The sequence below is a fragment of the Nuphar pumila genome, chromosome 4, assembly GCF_984573655.1.
Source record: "Nuphar pumila chromosome 4, dmNupPumi1.hap1.1, whole genome shotgun sequence".
In the NCBI taxonomy this organism is placed as follows: domain Eukaryota; kingdom Viridiplantae; phylum Streptophyta; class Magnoliopsida; order Nymphaeales; family Nymphaeaceae; genus Nuphar; species Nuphar pumila.
Genome location: NC_143252.1, coordinates 28,892,261 through 28,898,412, shown reverse-complemented (window position 1 = coordinate 28,898,412; position 6,152 = coordinate 28,892,261).

Here is a 6,152-nt window from a genome sequence, read left to right as displayed (position 1 = left end):
CCCCACTAAAATCAACGGATGCAATTAGTATATGAGCTTTGGTATGAGATTGCTCGTGTTTGCGAAACCCCTTGTTCTTTTATTTCATTTCGGGTTGGCGAGAGGCCAAAAAGACCTTTTGGTCTGGTATTGTTCGTCGTCACATGGCATGCCTATGTAGAGGTGAGTAATGGGCCGCGGGCCGGTCTTGGGCTTATAAATTAGACACAAGTTAGGTCCGAAAGATTTTGGCCCGGCCTGGCCGGGCTGTACCGTGAGCCTACACCGCCCAGCCTATATATATATATATATATATTGGTTACTATTGAAGGTATGAAACTAATGAATAGAAATAACTTTTTTTTAACAAATTTTATTTTTTTAGATTGAATGTTATGGATGTGATCTAAGTGGTTTGTTTAGTAGAAAACTTTTTTTGAATCATGTGATTAACAAGCAATTAAGTTTTCAAAGGAGTAAAAAAATCAGTGGTCCACAACGTGTCAACATTTCATAAGTATCACATTTTTACATAAAAAAAGCTACAACTTGCACTTATGATTACTAGCCCATAACATCAAACATGCAAAGTGTTTGATGACGGCCAGACAGTTTTCCGCTGCTGATTGCACATGATCAGCGGCAAAAAAACCTTTTTTTTTTGTAGAAGGGCCTTTTAGCAAAGGTTGCAACCATCGCTAAAGCCCTGGGTGAGCTTCAGTAGCGGTCGTGACAAAATGCAAAATCATGCAAAAAAAAATACAATGGGTGCAACCATTTCAAATTGGGTATAAAATTAGATGAATACCTGATCCATTTTTATTTGGATCCAGGTTTGAGTCTGAGTATGGCTGGAAAAATTCAGATACATGTGAGTTAATGGGTTTGGATATGATCAGTTCAGGTTTCAGCTTGGGCCTTGATATGTTTGGTAATAAACTTTGTTGAGCTTAGTTTTGAGCTGGTCAAGCCTAGCTTGATAACCCAATGTTGTCAGTATCGTCAGAAAATTGATACCATACTGACTTGAATCGTTACTTTTTAAAAATATATAAAAATTAGCTTAAAATTAAAAGTTTAATATTATTTTAATGGTTTTAACACGTGTCATGTTCTAATTGACATGTAATATTTTTTAATTATTTTTGGGCTGATTCAAAACTATTCACTTGAGAATGGGTATCGGACGATTCACGTGAAGATACAGGTCCGATTCTGGTACTCATGACAATATTGTGATAACCAATTGAGTCGAGCTCCATCATGAGTTTGAGCCAAGTTGAAGCCCATCATGAGCTCAGCGCGATGTCTATGAGCTCCTTATGTAAATCTAAAACACTTAGCACCACAAGATAAATCTTTTTTCATACTGTAAGATCAAAAGAAGACTACACGTCTCATTTGGGATTTTTAACAATATTGTTGGTCATTGTTTTCATGTTTAAGATTTAGCAAGTACTTTGCATGCTTACAAATTTTTCAAGAAGCTTATTTTGTAACTTGAGCTTAGCTCATTCATTAAATGAATAAGTTTGAGTCTAGCGTTTGGCTCCTAAAGAAATTAGCAGCTTGTGGCTCGGCTCTTAAAGAGCTCGTTCAAAGTCATGAAATAGGCTTCACAAGCCAAACACAAACAACCAATGTTTGGCTCAGCTCAGCTCTGATAGGCTTAGTAATTAACAATAAATATATTTTACATATATTTTGTATCGCGGAGTATAGATGGTTGAAGTGTTTGGCTTTCAAGCAATAAGCTCAAAGTTCAAATCCTATAGATTACAACTTTGAAACAATTCTTTTTCTTGTAAATGAGCCGGTTCAAGCTTAGTTAGTAGGTTTAGAGTCCAAATTCTATTATTTTCAAATCTTAAAAATTATATTTTTGTGATTGAGTTAATTAGCTCAAACTTGACTTTTTTAGCTCGGGCCTACCATGAGCTCAAGCTCGAGAGAAAAAAATGAGTCGAGCTTGAACACACTTTGTTTAGTTCATTCGGCTCATTTATCAGACCTATTGACATCTCTCTCTCTCTCTCTTAGGGATGGTAGTGGACCGGGCCGGGGCCGGGAGATAAGGTCTCCACCTCCACCCTGTCTCAAAATCCTGCTCTCCATACCTGCATGGGATTTGATTTTAATCACCTTCATCCTTGTTTCATGTCTTCCATCCTCGGTCCAAATGAGGCGAGACAGAGCGGGGTCCCGTTTTCCCTCGGTCGACTCCTCTGTCTTTTGAGATTCAACTCTTATGCATTTTTGGGAGTCGACCCCCTGTCTATAGGGAGTCTACTGCTCTGACCTTTTTGGACTTGACCCCCTGTCTATAGGGAGTCTACTGCTCTGACCTTTTTGGACTTGACCCCCTATCTACAGGGAGTCAACTCTATGTTTTTTAGAGTTGACCCTTTGACTCCCTTGTCTTCTAAGAGTCGACCCTCACCATGGATGGGTTGACCATTCTGAGATGTAATGATCTCGACGATGCGATAGTCACCTCTTTTAACAGAAATAAGTTTAAAACCTTTGTTCTGCAACTTATGAGATTGTATACCTTCGACACAAATACCGAGACATGAGCAAGATAGAACCTATGCTCAAAATCGTCAAAAGTTTGGATTATCTTTGAGGTAAAAAAAATGCATGCGATGATGGCAGTTGAACACATCTAATATATGTATTTATGCTTACATCCAATATGTACATATATTATTATACATATATATACATAGATACATATGTATTTATTTCAAGTATACATTTTGCATATTTTAGCTTTATTTAAATTATGTATTTATTTAAAGTATATAGTTTTGCATATTACGATGGCCTTTTGACAGACAATGCTTTGTTATATATATATATATATATATATATATATATATATATATATATATATATATATATATATATATATATAATTATTAAGAGTAAGCAGTTTTGCGTACTCTTTCTCTATTTAAATTATGCATGCACTTATTTAAAGTACGCAGTTTTGCATACTTTTACTTTATTTATGATGACTTTTTTGGCGAATATTGCTTTGTTATATATGTATGTATATATACATATCTAAGTATGATTTACTTAGAGAACGTGACTATGTGATACTCATGCTTTATTTAAATTACACATACATTTATTTAGAGTGCACAATTTTTGTATACTCATGCTAGCTCTAAATTACATTAACATTTATTTAAAGTTTGCAGTTTACATACTTTACTTTGATTCAATTTCAAAAGGGTTAAATACGAGACTCTAAGTTCCCATGCCTTTAATGTTTTGCAAAATGAAACAAGTGTTTTAGGTCTGCATGCACGAGATATTCAACATCATCATGCGCTGTCTATTCTGCAAATAAAATATAACTCTCATTCTCACATGCATCAAAGATCTCACATTCGTATGCATCGGACAACCCCCGAACATTGGAGTGCTCTTTGAAACACTGTTCCTACCAGGTTTGAACCTTAAAAGATGAGACTTTCATGATATAGATATTCACAACTGAGTCTACTATTTGGACAGACGAACGCAAGACTTTAACTACATAGACTTAAGTTGTACTTACGTCAAGTCTTTCTTTTTTTTATCTAAGAATGACCCGAATATACCCCAATCCTGAGGTTTAAGATATCATAAATTTTCAAATTTTTGGGTTGATTTCTTTCTGAAAATTGGGTTGATTCTCGTCACATTGATACTATCAAACATACGAGACTTGCTCGTATACTAATGAATGAATAGAGGTTTATGGCAATTTTTTTTTACAATGATGCACATTATTACAGAAAAAAATAACATGCAAATACTGGGATCACCTTCATAGGCAAAATGCTTAATTCGATTTAAAAGACTAAAGCATGTTGAATGAGTTACTTCAATAAAAGAAGACTCGATAAACCCATTCAACCTTGAGTTTTATAAAGAGAGAGGATATGCGGTATAAGATTTGATGAATAATGTTGTTAACAACTATGCTCCTCGAGTATCAATGACTCAGCGTCCTCGGTCATAGGAGTTAGAGGACATGACTACCAATTATGATAAAAGGTGGTAGATCCTACAACTTTTGCAAAAGTTACGATGCATCTCCTGTTTATTCCTGCCTCTGGATAATTCTCTCTCGATTATTATATCGTCCCTTTGGATCAGACTCAATTAGTCATTTGGGTTATCAATTTGCACAAAATAATAAACTCCTAAATGATCTTAGTTGTTTCTATAATTTTATCCTGTGAGTACCTACAACTAGATAATTATCAAAACAAAAATATGATGCACACACTACTTATTTGAAATACAAAAGATATACATCTTATACAAATTCATATTATCTTGAATTGCATGTGATACAATGTTTTGAACTATGATAAATACTTGTATTAGTCTTGTACAATTGTGTAATATCATTGTACCTACTAGGCTTTCATGAGTTTGACTTATTTCATGGGATACAGGTGATGAGTAAATTACTATTTCAGGCGATGACGCAATGACATCAAGAATCTATTCTCTTTGTTGTTCGCTCCTGAGCACATTTTAATATTTTGTATAAGGACTTTTGTATAAAACTATTTTTACCAAACTTCTTGTTTGAAGTTTTATGGTTTCGAATGATTGTGTAGAAATGCATGCCTAAATCTAAGACATTTGGAGACCCAATTTTGTTAGCTGGAAATTTTGCCTGTAACCCAACCAGGGTTCACTAACTTGGTCTTTTCGAACTACTATTCCACTAAACTATCATTTTAGCTTTGAAAAAAGATTGTCTACAAAAAAATTTAATTTTTTTCTAAATTCTACAAGTTAAAAATTTTGGGGCGTTAGATATCCTCAATCCTAATGATTGTAACTTTAAAAAACAAAAGAGATAGAGAAAAGGGAAGGACGTTCTTAGAGGAGAGAAGTTCCTAAAAAACATTCAAGATGCTCTATTTTGAAGCTAAGTCTCAAATATATAATTCTGGGATAGATCAAGTATGGTATGGATCTGACTCAATATAAATAGATCCAAACCAAAACAAATACGGATCAGTTCAAGATAGATCCAATCTCCAATAAACCAAACCAAAACTACAACTTCAAAACACAACAAAATACCCGACCCAAATACACACGGGTCGAAACCAGAAGAAATAGATTTGATCGATCCAAATGTCCTGTCACTAAATGTTTTGGTGACAGGTCAAACCGATATTAAATAAAATCTCTAGTGACTATTTTTGTTGTCACAAGAGGTTACCTACACTGATGACTTTGACTGCACTATAAGCCATTGCTTTGAAACGCAACACTGACCTGCACTATAAGCCATCACTAAGTCTTTTTTTTTTTGCAAAAAATAAAAGATTTTATTTATATATTTTCTATTTTTTATTTACATAAATAGCATGCATGTTCACACGCATGACCAATCTGCATTGTGGATGGAGTTGGCATCCGCAGCACCACCTTCACCATCAAAGCTTCGCGGACATCGATTTCGAACCCTCCAGTCTCACCTCAATGATTTCAGAGGTAAGAATGCGTAGCACGGTGGATATGGGTGGAACCGACATGCATATTCATGCTTTGTGGATTCTATGCTGCCCAAATCGAACCCCCATTAGTCATACCCCTGTTGTGACTAATTGGATGTGGGATTAGATAGTGAAAAGTTAAATCATGTTTTTTTTTAAAGAAAAGGGAAAACGAGTTTTGGTATGGATCTATCCTTGTTTTATGATTTGAATTGATTGCAGAACAATAGGATGAAAGATTTGTTGGGTGTAAGAAGTAGAGGTGAGGGAATTCAAATGAAGAAAATGTGGGCTGTTTTTCTTTTGAAAAAAGGTTGAACTTGATGATGTAGAATAGTCCCATATTGAAGAGGTTTGAGTTTGTTGTAGGCTTTATAACCTACATGTAAACTCTTACATTTGTTCTAAAGAACAAGGGGTTGGGATGACTACCACACACGCGTGCGCGCGCGCCCACTTTTCGTGTCGTGCCGGGCTGGGCTCGGGCTCAGGTTCGGATAATTGGCCCTTTAGGGCCATATTCATCAAGACCAATGTATCTTTTTGCCCCGATTTTTTGTTTTCCTTGGATTATATAAAGGAAAAGAGACATGCCTTTTGGAACTGGTGACCCTTGGCAGAATCACACCCGTTCAGAACTGGTGACCCTTT